We start from the raw sequence: 16467 nt of genomic DNA on the forward strand, positions 1-16467 counted from the left end.
AGAGTTCCGGAGGTTCTTGAAAAAGAATGGGGTAAGGCATTACACATCCGCCCCGTATCATCCAGCCACAAATGGATTGGCTGAGAGGTTCGTACAAACCTTTAAGAAGGCAATAAAGGCTATGTACAATGACAACATTCCGCTGCAGCACAAGGTGGGCAATTTCCTGTTCGCCTACCGGAATGCGACACATGCAGTCACCAACCAGGCCCCTGCCATGATGTTCTTTAACCGAAGGTTAAGATCTCGCCTGGATTTGCTCAGACCAAACGTACGAAGAGATGTTGAGAGTAAGCAATTCCAGCACATCCATGAGAAGCCAACAAGGAGCTTCAATGTAGGGCAACCAGTCTTGGCCCGCGACTACCGAACAGAAAATGGCAGCCAGGAACGATATGCACACGGCAGGGCCCACTAATGTACACAGTGGACGTTGGGGAGAGCATCGTGAGACGCCATGCTGACCAGATCCTGGAGTCACAGGAACAAGTCAACCCCATGCCTCGCCCATACGTACCTGGTGATGAACCCGACGTACAGGTCGCATCTACCTCAGAAACAGTAGCATCGGAAGCTGATGAACCAACCGACGACAGGGGGCCAGAATTGCCTCCGCACCAAGAGCAAGACACTCGGGAAAGGCGCTATCCAGAAAGGATCAGGAAGCCTCCCCAAAGACTGAATATATAAATAGACTATTTTCAGCTAATGTTGCATGTTAAAAGTGTTAATTGTAATTAGTTTGATATTTAATTGTTAAATGAGTGTTATGGTACTGTTAATCTAAAAGGGGAGGAATTGTAATGTATATACCTTTAAGGGGGGGAACTATCTTTTACAGCTCATGTATACTGCAGTACCGGCAGTGACCACACCTGTATATAGCACTGAGTAGTAATCTGTACAGATCAGTTCCCGTGTGAGCCACGTTGAGTAAACACCTGTTGTACCGTTCTCCTGCAGTCTGTGTCTTATTGTACACAGACACAACACACTTCAAAAAGTACTTCATTGGCTGTAAAGCGCTTTGGGACGTCCGGTGGTCGTGAAAGGCGCTACAGAAATGCAAGTCTTTCTTTTATCGGTGGCTGGGCAACGGAGTTTTTGGTGGGGGTCGAAGACAATGGCTTCAAAAAGAGTTTATCAGACACTTTCTAAGGATGTCAGTGACTCTTTTTGTTAAAAGTGTGATGGAGGGAGGGAGGGGGAGTAAATATTGCAACACGCAGATGGAGATGGAGAGCAAGCAAGACGCAGATTTCCACACATCCTTTCTCATTGCACCATTCCTGCCACCCATTCAGTTTATTTTTTTTTAATTAAAATGCTTGTGAAATTGCACAAGGGAAATCTGATCCTCTGCCCTCTCAGCATCAGAGAGGGGGGCCCCTTCCTTTCATTGTGGTTTATTCCTGTTTGACAAAGGACTGAGTCACACGGCCAGGGATAAGGCTGGGCAATGATTCATTTCCTTTTACTAGATGACATCACCTCTTTTTAAAAAAAAATGTGACCATCCTTCAAGCCTCACGGGACAAGTCCAGCCCGAGAGTTGGTTCTGTGGAGAGAAGTTTTGTGTAACAGCAGAGGGCGATAGAGAGACATTGTAATGCTCCCTCAAAAAACAAACCCAACACGAGGCCACCTGCTTGTGGGCCAAATGTAGCAGGATTTATCCTGTTCTAACTGGAAATCTTCCCTATTCAGCCTTGTGCTTTTGCTTCGACCCAAGTATTGTCTCCCCTTCCCCAGGACACACACACAGGGGCACATTCATACTGGAGGGTGGGACTATCGGGTCCTTCCTGGGCACATCACTGATAGCACTTTATCCTCGATAAGATATGCCTTAATGGAGTGCCAACAACAACGACCCTCCCCCACCCTGCCCCCGGCCCTCAGCTTCACGTTCGCCCGCCCCCTGAGCTGGTCTTCATTCGTCCCCACAGATCTCCTCCCTGACTGACACCAGCAGAACGGGCCCTTCAGCAGAGGCTGGGGAAAGCGGGCATGCCCGTCGTACAACTGCTCCTACAAGTTTGGCGGCGTCACAAGCCCCAGAGCTGTTCCACTTCAGTTTGATCACGCTGAGCAATTGCAGCTGTGTCAATGCCTGATTCCCAGCACACCATTAACCCTTTTGAGGGCCGCACCATAATCCGATTTGTACATTCGCGTTCTGTAAAAAGTGACTCGTAGAATCAGAGAATGGTTACAGCGCGGAGGGAGGCCATTCAGCCCGTCAAGCCCGTGCCGGCTCTCTGCAAGAGTATTTCAGCTCGTCCCACTCCCCCTGCCCTTTCCCCGTAGCCCTGCAAATTCTTTTCCTTCAGGTACCTATCCAACTCCCTTTTCAAAGCCACAATTGAATCTGCCTCCACCACCCTCTCAGGCAGTGCATTCCAGGTCCTAACCACTCGCTGAGTGAAAACGTTTTTCCTCATCTCGCTTTTGGTTCTTCTGCCAATCACCTTAAATCTGTGTCCTCTGGTTCTCGACCCTTCCGCCAATGGGAACAGTTTCTCTCTATCTACTCTTGTCCTCATGATTTAGAGCACCTCTATCAAATCTCCTCTGAACCTTCTCTGCTCTAAGGAGAACATTCTGAGGTGGGACAGTGCTACAACCATCAGTGTCAACGAGAGTTAAAAGAAAAAGAAAGGCTTGCATTTATATAGCGCCTTTCAGGACATCGCAAAGCGCCTTACAGCCAGTTAAGTATTCCTGAAGTGTAGTCACTGTTGTAATGTGGGAAACACGGCAGCCAATTTGCGCACAGCAAGCTCCTACAAACAACAATGAGATAATAATCAGATAATCTGTTTTAGTGATGTTGGTTGAGAGATAACTATTGAAGAGGAGAATACACTGCAGGGAGAACTCTCCTCTTTGAATAGTGCCATCGGATCGTTTACGTCCATCTGAAAGGGCAGGCACTCAATTTAACGTCTCATCCGAAAGGCGGCACCTCCGACAGTGCAGCACTCCCTCAGCACTGCACTGGAGTGTCAGCCTCGATTTTTGCGCTCAAGTCTCTGGAGTGGGACTGATGAACCCACGACCTTCTGACTCAGTGGCGAGAGCGCGACCAACTTAGGGACACGGCCGACACCTTGATAGGCCGCAGGCTTGCGAACACGGTTGCTTCGTGACTTCTGCCCGGCACGAGTCAGGCATCATTTTCCGTACAGAAAGGGAATGAAGCAAATATTAGAAGGCGTCGCTTCGAATCGATTTCACTCAATTTCTAGCAGCCACTGTGGGTTGACGTTGGCATGGACGGCGGAGCGAAGTACCAATGCCATACAAACAGCCAAGGTGTGCAAGACGAACGCAAACATCACACGGGCCTCGCTGTGCCGAGTCAACAATTCAGTATCTCACTGGCGATGGAAGGTTTTAACCTGCATTGTGTGCAAGACACTCCGGTGCAAAAAAAACGTGAATTCACTTTCCGACATTTACAAAATAACAAGGAAGAACCGGCAAATGGTAGAAATTAGCAACACGAACTGAAAAAACAAATTGCTGGAAATAGGCAGCAGGTCAGACAGAATCAGTGAAGGGAGATGATGGGTTAACTTTGGGCGGGTGGGTGTGGGAGACGGTGGGGGTCTAGGACCCTGCCTCAGAAGTCAAAAGAAAGATAACCCAATGTTTTAGTAGGATCATAAAAAGAAACCACGGAGGACAGAGAGAGAAACAAACACCACAACAGATGCTCCAGTCACGGGAAGCTAATGTGTTCAGTGAGCTGCAGCCAGCTGGAAAGAAAATGCAGGAGATTGTTAGATGCCTTCAGACCTTTGCTGAATCTTCCCCCTATTTTTCTTTACAGCAAGGGGCGACGGTGAGATGAGGAGGGGTTCTGGGGGGAAGGGGAGGTGGGTTAGCGTTCTGGGATTCGACCCTCTGTCAGAGTAGAGTCCTGTCAGGGCACCTGTACCCCTTGCTCTTTTCCCCATCGCTCCTCCTCGTGGGGCTGACACACCCACTCTGTGTCTCGACCGTGGTAATGTCATGGGGAGGTGGTTAGACTCTCTCTTGTTGGAGGTGGTCATTGCCTGGCACTTGCACGGCGTGAATGTTATTTGCCACTTATCAGCCCTTATAGCTTTGGGATCGCTAAACAAGCTGGTGAGAGTTACAGCTGCTGTATGTGTTGACCTACATTACTACAAGAGACTGAGGGGAAAGTGAGAGTGAATGCTTTATAGCAGAGTTACAATCACCAGCAACAATTGCCCCCTCACAATCATCAGCAACAATTGCCCCCTCACAACCTCCCGCAACAATTGCCCCCTCACAATCTCCCGCAACAATTGCCCCGCAACAATTGCCCCCTCACAATCACCCGGAACAATTGTTCCCTCACAATCACCAGCAACAATTGCCCCCTCACACGCACCCACAACAATTGCCCCCTCACAATCACCCACAACAATTGCCCCCTCACAATCTCCCGCAACAATTGCCCCGCAACAATTGCCCCCTCACAATCACCCGGAACAATTGTTCCCTCACAATCACCAGCAACAATTGCCCCCTCACACGCACCCACAACAATTGCCCCCTCACAATCACCCGCAACAATTGCCCCCTCACAATCTCCCGCAACAATTGCCCCGCAACAATTGCCCCCTCACAATCACCCGCAACAATTGCCCCCTCACAATCACCCGCAACAATTGCCCCCTCACAATCACCCGCAACAATTGCCCCCTCACAATCACCCGCAACAATTGCCCCCTCACAATCACCCACAACAATTGCCCCCTCACAATCTCCCGCAACAATTGCCCCGCAACAGTTGCCCCCTCACAATCACCCGCAACAATTGCCCCCTCACAATCACCCGCAACAATTGCCCCCTCACAATCTCCCGCAACAATTGCCCCACAACAATTGCCCCCTCATAATCGCCCCCTCACAATCATCCGCAACAATTGCCCCCTCACAATCGCCCCCTCACAATCATCCGCAACAATTGCCCCCTCACAATCACCCGCAACAATTGCTCCCTCACAATCACCCGCAACAATTGCCCCGCAACAATTGCCCCCTCACAATCACCCGCAACAATTGCCCCCTCACACGCACCTGCAACAATTGCTCCCTCACAATCACCTGCAACAATTGCCCCGCAACAATTGCCCCCTCACAATCACCCGCAACAATTGCCCCCTCACAATCACCCACAACAATTGCTCCCTCACAATCACCCGCAACAATTGCCCCGCAACAATTGCCCCCTCACAATCACCCGCAACAATTGCCCCCTCACAATCACCCGCAACAATTGCCCCCTCACAATCACCCGCAACAATTGCCCCCAGTGCTGCGTGTACAGAGCAGGAATTGGCTACCCACCCTATCAGAGCGACACTCCATGCATAGGCCGAGGCTCTCCAGACAAGCGAATAGCGTTAATTAGCCTGAGAGTCCCAGAACCAAATATGGAAAACACATTCAAATAAATTGTAGGTTGATCAGAGGTTTATTTTGCGCTTATTTATGTGTACTACTTCTTTTATTCTTTATTTTTAAGTTGCTTTTTTGCTCCTGCTGATGGCACTGAGCCTCCGGTATACCTCTGCGGTGGCAGTCACACTCGACTGCTGCGTCCAAGTGACCTTTGTGCATGTACTCGCCCAAACAGTGAGTGTTAGCAGCCTATTGGGGTCTTGGTAGCATCCCTGCTGAGCCCGGTCTTGTCCTTGCCTAATGTGAACACACACAGAATGACGCAGCACAGAAGGAGGCCATTCGGCCCATCGTGCCTGTGCCGGCTGTTTGAAAGAACTGTCCAATTAGTCCCACTCCCCCTGCTCTTTCCCCATAGCCCTGCAGATTTTTCCCCTTCAAGTATTCATCCAGTTCCCAGTTGAAAGTCTTTCGATGCATTTCTCATCAAAGGACAGTGATCAGGAGCATGAATTCTCATTGAGTTTGCTTTTTCCAACAGTCCACATCCACTGTCATGATAAACAATTTAAATATAAATATTTATTTCTGTTATCATTAGTAAATGCAATACCAATCTTTCAATTAGGCAGTCTGTTACATCCAGACTAGACAAGCCAGCAAGTCTGCAAGATAGAGTTTGAAATTTGAGGCTGCAATACTGTCTGTAAAGTTATTTTCCTTTGAGAGGTTAATGATCTTTGGTAATGCTTTTAAGAAATAACAGAAAGAATTTGCATTTATTTATGCCTTTCACATCCTCAGGACGTCCCAAAACAGTTCACAGTCAATGAATGACATTTGAATTGTGGTCACTGTTGTAATGCAGGCAAAAAACAGCAGCCAATTTATGCAAAGCAAGGTCCCACAAACAGCAACCCTCAGTAAGCTCCCCGCTGGAGTGGAGCTAATTTACAGAACAAACGGGAAACTGTTCAACCTCCGTCACCTCCAGTCCAGATCCAAGGTGGTCCCATCCTCTGTCGTCGAATTACAGTATGCAGACGACGCTTGCGTCTGCGCTCACTCGGAGGTCGAACTCCAAACCATCGTCAACACCTTCACCAAAGCATACGAGAGCATGGGCCTTACACTAAACATCCGTAAGACAAAGGTCCTCTACACAGTACTGCCCCCCGATTATCAAAATCCACGACAAGGCCTTGGACAACGTGAACCACTTTCCATACCTTGAGAGCCTACTGTCAACAAGGGCAGACGTCGACGACGAAGTCCAACACCGCCTTCAGTGTGCCAGTGCAGCCTTTGGTCGCCTGAGGAAGAGAGTGTTTGAAGACCAGGACCTCAAACCCGGCACTAAGCTCATGGTCTACAGCGCAGCAGTGATAATTGCCCTGCTGTATGCCTCAGAGACATGGACCATGTACAGCAGGCACCTCAAAGCACTGGAGAGGTACCACCAACGCTGCCTCCGCAAGATCCTGCAAATCCATTAGCAGGATAGGCGCACCAACGTTGGTGTTCTTCCGGGAAGGCGCCGAACACCTTGAGTCTCTTCGCCAGGAGCAAGCCGAAGCCAAGCGCAGGCAGCGCAAGGAGTGCACGCACCCCAAGCACCCCACCCACCCGCCCCTTCAACCACCGTCTGCTCCACCTGTGTCAGAGACTGTAGGTCCCGCATTGGACTCATCAGTCACCCGAGAACTCATTTTTAAAATGGAAGCAAGTCATCCTCGGTTCCGAGGGACTGCCTAAGAAGAAGAAATGAGCAACTATCCTGTTTTTAGAATTGATCGTTGGAGAGAAACTTTTTCCGCTGGTGTGAGGGAGTCTAGGACAAGGGGACACCACCTTAAAATCAGAGCCAGGCCATTCAGGAGAGAAGTTAGGAAACACTTCTTCACATAAAGGGTGGTGGAAGTGTGGAACCCTCTCCCACAAAAAGCAGTAAATGCTAGCTCAATTAATCATTTTAAATCTGAGATCGATAGATTTTTTGTTGGCCAAGGGTATTAAGGGATATGGAGCCAAGGCAGGTGGATGGAGTTAGGTCGCAGATCAGCCGTGATCTCATTGAATGGGGGAATAGGCTCGAGGGGCTGAATGGCCTCCTCCTGTTCCTATGTTCTGGGATGACTAAATGTTGGCCAGGACACCAGGAGAACTCCCGTATTCTTCTTCGAATAGCGCCGTGGGATCTTTTACATCCACTGAGAATGCAGACGGGGCCTCGGTTTAATGTCTCATCCGAAAGATGAAACCTTGCACTCCCTCGGCACTGAACTGGAGCCTCGGCCTTGATTATGCGCTCAGCTCTCACAGCTTGAAGCCACGACCTTTGGTGTCAGAGGTGAGAGTGTGACCACTGAGCCAAGGCTGAGAGAGAAGTCTATGACCCTGAGTGTTAATCAAAGGAAGACTCCAAGGCAATAGTCTTAACATTAAAATCCACACATTATTCACCCCTGACCGTTTGTATTCCACAGGTCCCAACAGGACTGCAACTGTAATGGATTCCCAACAGGATTACTGCATTTGTATCTGCATTAAACTCCAACCCCTTCAACCAGGTATTTATCTGGCTCCTTTTTTATGACACCAACATAATATGGTCTCGGGAGTCCGTGTTCCCCAACGTGTTTAAACAGGCGGCAATCATAAAATACAAAAACATGTGTCTGTCAGAGTTTATCTGTTATATCATTGAACCACTGAAGCACGGAACAAAGCCATTCAGCCCTTTGAGCCTGTGCTGGTGCTGGCTCCACATAAGAATGATCCCACCCACTTTGAATCACTTACAGCGTAAGTCTGATCTACATATTCGTTGTTGCAGCTTCCTGGACTCCTCCCATCTTCTCCTGCAGGGGGCGACTCTCGTGGAGTCCGGTTCCAAAGGTATCGGCAGCCTCCTGGTATCTACCCCCAAGAGGCCCACGGTCGTGTCTGAGCCTAGGAGGTGGTTGTCAGCAGGCTGCCTGACCTCGACCTGATTTCCAGCAAGGGTCATGGGACAGAAACCTGACGGAATTTTCTCTTCCTCCTTAGGTCAATGAAGCTCAGGCCAGTTCTAGCGCCCCCGCCCCCAGCTAACACAGCACACGTGTGGGAATGAAATTGGGACTATTCGTGCTCTGCAGAGTTCAGTACATCACCAGACACCACAGTCACAACTGAGATATTGGGGAGGACAATTTATTTTATTCTCTGGCCTCATTTGAGGCATATTCCATGGAAATATTCTATTGTCAGATTTCAAGGCGACAGTTGGAAACTGTCCAACTTCCTTCTCATGGTTGATGATGCCACTTGAGGCCGTTAATTAGATTGTAGGCCGGCCTTGGCCCCGGTTTCTTTTTGACAACCCAAGGACGAAGGCAGGTAACTACCAAAAGAGTCAAGTAAGAACTGAAGAGATGTTTCCTTATCATAGTAAGTGCTATCTCAATGTTGCGATTAAACAGCTGGTTAGCCAGTCAGTCTGCAAGATGGAGATTGTAAGCAGAGGCCAAGTCAACGTGTAGCAAATTATTTTTTCATTGTTTTTCCTTTATTATTTGATGTTCGATTATTTGACAACAAGGACACTGATAACATATGGGCATAGGAATTAGGAGCAGGAGTAGACCACTCGGCCCCTCGAGCCTGCTCCGCCATTCAATAAGATCATGGCTGATCCGATTACTCCACATTCCCGCCTACCCCAGATAACCTTTCACCCCCTTGCTTATCAATAATATATTTACCTCTGCCTTAAAAATATTCAAAGACTCTGCTTCCACCGCCCTCAGAGGAAGAGAGTTCCAAAGACTCACGACCCTCTGTGAGAAAATATTTCTCCTCATCTCTGTCTTAAATGGGCGACCCCTTATTTTTAAACAGTGACCCCTAGTTCTAGATTCTCCCACAAGAGGAAACATCCTCTCCACATCCACCCTGTCCAGACCCCTCAGGATCTTATATGTTTCAATCAAGTCACCTCTTACTCTTCTAATCTCCAGTGGATACAAGCCTAACCTGTCCAACCTTTCCTCATAAGGCTTTTAAGAAGAGAGAAGCCTATGTAATTCCTCCCTGGAGTTATTCAAGTGAAGGCTCCAAGGAATTAATGCAACATCACAATCCACACATTATTCAGCCCTGACTGTTACATTCCACTGAACCCAACAGGACTGCAACCACACTGGGTTCCACACAGGATTATGTCATCTAAAATCTACCACTTAACTCCACAACCTACAACCAGATATTTGTTTAGAAGAGATTGTGGGGCTGGTTTCTTTTGCCGAGTCTAAAATGGGTCAGAGGGTTAGGCTTGGAGGTGGTGGTGGTGGGGGTGGCGGGGGGAGGGGGCGGCGGGGGAAGGGTAGAACATGGCCAGGTACCAATGTAAATCATTTGACCAATTGTGTGGCCTCAACATTCAGCTGGTATCGGGGGTGGGGGTACACTTATACACAGCGCCTTTCTTCACGACCTCAGGATGTCCCAAAGTGCTTTACAGCCAATGAAGTACTTTTTTAAAGTGTGGTCACTGTTGTAATGTGGGAAACGCGGCAGTCGATTTGCGCACAGCAAGCTCCCACAAACAGCGATGTGATAATGACCAGATCATCTGTTTTAGTGATGTTGATTTAAGGGATAAGTATTGGCCCCAGGACACCGGGGATAACTCCCCTGCTCTTCTTCGATATAGTGGCCCTGGGATCTTTTACGTCCGCCTGAGAGAGCAGACGGGGCCTGGGTTTAACGTCTCATCTGAAAGACGGCACCTCTGACAGTGCAGCACTCCCTCAGCACTGCACTGGGAGTGTCAGCCTGGAGTTTTGTGCTCGAGTTTCTGGAGTGGGACTTGAACCCACGACTTTCTGGCTCAAAGTGCTACCCATTGAGTCAGGGCTGACTCGCTCCTTTCCTTGCTGATGTGCTGAACTTCATTCTGAGCCTTTGTTTGTTTCGCAGCAACGGGAACCGTTCAAACCGCTCTGGTTCTGGTAATTTAAGCAAACCCTGTCGTACTGGGGATGGAAATCCAGCCCCTCTTGAAAGCTGCTTTAAAAATAAGAAGTGAGTAAGGCGGTGGTAAGTCTGAGGGACGTAAGGTGTTCCATGGTATTGAGGTCTTGGGAAAGAATGAATTGGTGCGGGAGGTGGTTCAATGAGTCTTGATTTCAAAACAAAGGAGGAGGGATGGTTGGAGTATGATGGTATGATAATGTATTTGGAGCTCTGGAAATCTGGAACTCTCTTCCCACAAAAGACTGTGAGTGCTGGAGTTCAATGAAATGTCAAGCCTAAGATCGGTAGATTTTTGTTAGGTAAGGGGATCAAGAGATTTAAAAAAAAATAATGTATTCATTTTTTATGGGATGTGGGTGTCGCTGGCAAGGCCAGCATTTATTACCCATCCCTAATTGCCCCTTGAGAAGGTGGTGGTGAGCCGCCTTCTTGAACCGCTGCAGTCCGTGTGGTGAAGGTACTCCCACAGTGCTGTTAGGGAGGGAGTTCCAGGATTTTGAACCAGCGACGATGAAGGATCGGCGATATACTTCTAAGTCAGGATGGTGTGTGACTTGGAGGGGAACTTGGAGGTGGTGGTGTTCCTATGCGCCTGCTGCCCTTGTCCTTCTAGGCAGTAGAGGTCACGGGTTTGGGAGGTGCTGTCGAAGAAGCCTTGGCGAGTTGCTGCAGTGCATCTTGTAGATGGTGCACACTGCAGCCACGGTGCGCTGGGAGTGGAGGGAGTGGATGTTTGATATGGAGCAAAGGTGGCTAAATAGAGTTGAGGTACAGATCAGTTGTGATCTCACTGAATGGCAGAACCGGTTCAAGGGGCTGAATGGCCTCCTCCTGTTCCTATAACAAGTGAGGAAAATACATTCCAGGTTTAAGCAAAAGAACTTGCAGTTATGCAGTGCCTTTGATGGCCATAGGATGTTCCAAAGTGCTTCACAGCCAATTAATTATTTTTTTTAAGTCACTGTTATTATATAGGCAAATGCAGCAGCCAATTTGTGCACAGCAAGGTCCCACAAACAGCAATGAGATAATGACCAGATAATCAGTTTTAGGCAGTGTTGGCTAAGACACCAGGAGAGCTACCTGCTCTCTTTAAATAGTGCTGTAAGATATTTTTATATCCATCGGAACAGACAGATGGGGCCTTGGTTTAACGTCTCATCCAGCAGACAGCACCTCTGACAATGCAGCACTCAAGTCCTGGAGTGGGGCTTGAACCCACACCTTCTGTGAGATTGGTGTTACTGAGCCGAAGGGGCAATTGTGTGATCTTCCTCATGTGGAACCTTGCTAGATGGGAGCGTGGGTCACAGAGTCATCTCACAGTGTTGTAGTCCTACCTCCAACCTATGGTCCCATCTAGTGGGGCTCCACACTCGGGGAGGGTAATTTTGACTTTGAACGATAGTGTAAAGCGGGCGTTATCGAACCAGTCGCCCGTTGTACATCTCTCCTGCTTTTCATTTCCATTGAGGTCAATCGGGAGAGAAGTACAATGGGCGGCTGTTTCAATAACGCCCATTTCACACAATCATTCAAAGTCAAAATGACCCCCTCATGGAGTCTGACCTCACTAAATTACCCCCCCCGATATCTTTAACAGTCTTGTTCTATGCAGGGACGATTCCATTCAGCTATCACGGTCAAACAAACTGGTTTATTGAGAAAAAAAAAATCACATAAACAACTGCAAAACAATTCCTGGATTTTAAAGAATTAAGATAACTAAACAAAACAATGTCACTTGTCTCCCCACAGCATGCATTCCATTCCTTGATAATAGCCTTTCCTCGAACTGTCTCATAACAAACAACGGATTCCAAAACAAGACTCTGAGATAATGAAAGTATTTGCGATGAGAAAGTAGCAGTGTTATTAAAAACTGACCACTGTACGTGAGAACAGCCTGATGGGTTCCTTTGCCAAGTTGGACATAAAGAAAGACTTGCATTTATATAGCGCCTTCCACAACCTCAGGACATCCCAACGTGCTTTACAGCCAATGGAGTACTTTTTTAAAGTCAAGATTGTAATGTAGGAAACATGGCAGCCATTTTGCGCACAGCAAGCTCCCACAAACAGCAATGAGGTAATGACCAATAGTGATGTTGGTTGAGGGATAAATATTGGCCAGGACACCGGGAGAACTCCCCTGCTCTTCTTCAAAAGATAGTGCCATGGAATCTTTTATGTCTACCCAAGAGAGCAGACAGGGCCTCAGTTTAACATCTCATCCGAAAGACTGTACCTCTGACAGTGCAGCACTCCCTCAGTACTGGCACTGGGAGTGTCAGAAACCTAGGCTTCTGTGCTCCAGTCTCTGGAGTGGGATTTGAATCCACAACCTTCTGATTCAGAGGTGAGAGTGCTACCCAGTGTGCTAACTGACAGCTGTGACTCTGGAGTCCACAGCCCTCATTTGTGGCAACATCAGGGAAGGCTTTTCTTCATTGCAGACATCAATGGAATCCGCACCTAAGAAATAGTCAGGGTCCACTCGGTGCCAATGCCTCCATGGCAGTGCAGATTGCTGCTCTGGTGGCTGCTGGGACCAGAATGGATACCACCCTTCGCACTGTCAGTGTTTATGCTCCACACGAGCCTCCTCCCACCATACTTCATCTCACCCTATTAGCATATCAGTCTATTCCTTTCTCCCCCGTGTACTTGTTTAGCTTCCCCTTAAATGCATCTAAGCTATTCGCCTCAACTACTCCACGTGGTAGCGAGTTCCACATTCTAACCACTCTCTGGACAAAGGAGTTTCCACTGAATTCCTTTATTAGTGATTATCTTACATTTATAACACCTTAATCATGCTGACTTATTCAATCAAATGGTGATTGGCATTGCCATGTAGGAGCAAAGAGGTGTGATGTGTTGCTATGTTCTAGGATGGGTCCTGGATGGAAGGATTGGTCCTTTATAAGAACATAAGAATTAGGAGCAGGAGTCGGCCATTCAGCCCCTCGAGCCTGCTCTGCCATTCAATATGATCATGGCTGATCTTCTACCTCAACTCCACTTTCCTGCCCGCTTCCCATATCCCTTGATTCCCTTAATATTCAAACATCTATCGATCTCTGTCTTGAATATACTCAACAACTGAGCCTCCACAGCCCCCTGGGGTAGAGAATTCCAAAGATTCACCACCCTCTGAGTGAAGAAATGTCTCCTCATCTCAGTCCTAAATGGCCGACCCCTTATTCTGAGACTGTGAACCCCTGGTTCTAGACTCCCCAGCCAGGGGGGAAACATCCCCCCTGCATCTACCCTGTCATGTCTTGTAAGAATTTTGTATGTTTCAATGAGATCACCTCTCATTCTTCTAAACTCCAGAGAATATCAGTCCAGTCCACTCAATTTGAAGGTGGAGGAAGAAGAAGTGATCAATTGTGCTCTGGTGTCCCCTTGCAGGAGTCACTGAGAAGTCCTCTGAGTAATAATCAACCCGATGGTCTTCTCCACGTACTTCTGCCTCCAAAGCTGTTTTTCTCTGCTCTTTTCCTTTTTTTTTGCTGTTCACCTGTCTCTCGTTCCCTTCCTCTCTGTCCTTCCCTTTCCTTCTCTGTATTCCTTCCCCTTTTCTCTCCGCTTAATTGTGCTGACGCGGCCTTTCTCTTTCCTCTCCTCTTTCTCTGCAATGCTGAAATGAACAGTTCGGGTCTCACTGGCTCACAACCAGCTTGCTCTGCTTGAGCCCACAGTGTGGCCAATCGCCTGCGAGCTGGAGATAGGGTCGCCAACTCTGATTGGACGTATTCCTGGAGGTTTCATCACCTGACCTCCCGCCTCCAACCGCCCCGCCCCCACACCCTCGCCATTGGTCGCCCGACACGTCCATCCTCGCGGTTTAGTGCCTTCCCCCCACCAATTGGAAGGCAAACAAACTCTTCGTTACCCAACGGGAGACCAAACGCAGATTGGGTGACCGCTTTGCGGAACACCTCCGTTCAGTCCATAAGGGTGACCCCGAGCTCCCGGTGGCCTGTCACTTTAATTCAACGCCCCGCTCCCACTCAGCCCTCACCGTCCTCGGCCTCTTGCACTGTTCCACGGAAACCCAGCGTAAACTCGAGGAACAGCACCTCATCTTCCGATTAGGCACTTTACAGCCTTCCGGACTCAATATCGAGTTCAACAATTTCAGATCATAACCTCGGCCCCTATTTCATTTTTATATATTTTTTATCCACACCTTTGTTTTGTGCCCTTCCCCCTTTTTTTCTCTTCTACATGGCAGCTGTCTCTCCTTCTGCCAGCGCATTTCACACTGCGTCCATTTAATAAACATCTAGAGCCGTCTTTTGTCTCTTTACTAGTCCTATCACCATCTCGTCTTGTTTTGAATACCTCTTAATGTCTCTTCACTTCTCTTTATGGTATGTATCACAGTATGGTATGGCAGCTGTAGCTACTATGACCGGAAAGCCCTGCAGCGGGTAGTCAAAACTGCCCAACGCATTACCGGCACCCGGCTACCGACCATAGAGCACATATACCAGAAACGCTGTCTACGGAGGTCACGGTCCATCATCAAAGACCCTACCCACCCCAGCCACAGTCTGTTCGCCCTCCTGCCATCTGGGAGACGCTACAGATGCATTCGCACCTGTACGACCAGATTTAGGAACAGCTTCTTTCCCAGGGCTGTCATCCTACTGAACTCCACAAATAAACTCTAAAGCCTGCACATCTGCCAATGCACTTTATTATGGTTATGTTTATGTTAATGTATTACAAGCCAAATGTATGTTGAATGTTTAAATGTCTTAATCTAAATGTACACTCTCGGGAGCCGCAAGCCTATATTTCGTTGTACTGCACTTGTGCACTAACAATGACAATAAAGTTGATTTGATTTGATTTGATTGATTTGATTTGATTTGACTTTTGTTCTTTCATCCCCATTTCCCAGCCCCCAAACTGGCCTTTTAATCTGTTTCATTTCCTGTGTTTCCTCTCAGTTCTGACGAAGGGTTTCGACCTGAAACGTTGACTCTATTTCTCTCTCCACGGATGTTGCCTGGCCTGCTGAGTTTTTCCAGCATTTTCTGTTGTTATTTCAGATTTCCAGCATCCGCAGTATTTTGCTATCGTCTTTGTTACCCGATTTGATGATTCTTGGACTGCGTCAAGCAGCCTTTTTTTCCCCATACTCCAATTTTTTTTATTGACTAATAAATGAAAGTGCTCAAAGAAAATAAAAGAAAAACACTTTTTTTTTAATGCCCTTATGGTTTTACACCCAGGTTGCTGGCAGCAGTTGTCCTGGAGATGAATCTTTAATTCCTGGAGACTCCAGGGCGGGTTGGTAAACGCCCAGCTGCTGAGGCCTGAGCCATGTCCAATGCTGACTCGCTACCGACACCGGGAACTGCAGCGGGAGAGGAACATTCAACAACAAAAAAAAACCCAAAGGCCAGACATTCCTCTACCTGGACAGATCACTTCTTTGTGGTAAAGTCAACAGTGTTAAACACCCGGAGGCTTTTAAAGAAGAGGGAAAAAAAGGGTGCGTCACACCAACAGCAACATCAGGATGCGTTCTGGCTTGTGGCAGAGGCACAGAGTGTATGAGCTTGTTTTATTCAGGCTCTGTTGAGCTCAGAATTTGCCTGATCCAACTTTCCCATGGGAAAGTGGCACAGTATGTGCTTTCCTCTCAGCTCCGTACCAGTGGATATTGGCTATTGCAAGATCTTTTTTTCTCCTCTCTCTCTTAAAGCAACAGGCTGCTAAGAAAACAAATCTCCTTGAAATGATCTCAGAAGGGCGTGGCACATTTCTCGCTTCCGGTGGCACCACTTGCGATTCACCTGAAAGGGCGGTGGGGGGGGAAATCAGCTGGAGTAGGATATCTCATCCCAAACCCCAGGACGCTTCTCCTGATTGGCTGGTACAATGTGTTAAGGTTAGAGGTTCTGCAAACCTGTTCAGAGTGGGTTAGTCCCAGCTTTGACCTCCCCATGACCTTGTCCCGAATCCATGGGATGGAGAACCTTTTAACTTTCCGGGGCAGGC

At 48.1% G+C, this 16467-nt stretch overlaps 1 long non-coding RNA gene across 1 annotated transcript in view; it reads left to right on the forward strand.

Moving 5' to 3' along the window:
* The window catches only part of LOC147102410 (uncharacterized), a 29953-nt gene extending 19244 nt beyond the window's left edge, over positions 1–10709 (forward strand). Inside the window, exons 2-3 of the long non-coding RNA XR_015073298.1 lie at positions 7911–7994; positions 10387–10709. This is a non-coding gene — a long non-coding RNA (uncharacterized LOC147102410). The remainder of the gene's footprint in view (positions 1–7910; positions 7995–10386) is intronic.
* The last annotated feature ends 5758 nt before the right edge of the window (positions 10710–16467 follow it).

This window comes from Somniosus microcephalus, chromosome 22 (genome assembly GCF_052327205.1).
Source record: "Somniosus microcephalus isolate GS21.2 chromosome 22, FLI_Smic_1.0, whole genome shotgun sequence".
In the NCBI taxonomy this organism is placed as follows: domain Eukaryota; kingdom Metazoa; phylum Chordata; class Chondrichthyes; order Squaliformes; family Somniosidae; genus Somniosus; species Somniosus microcephalus.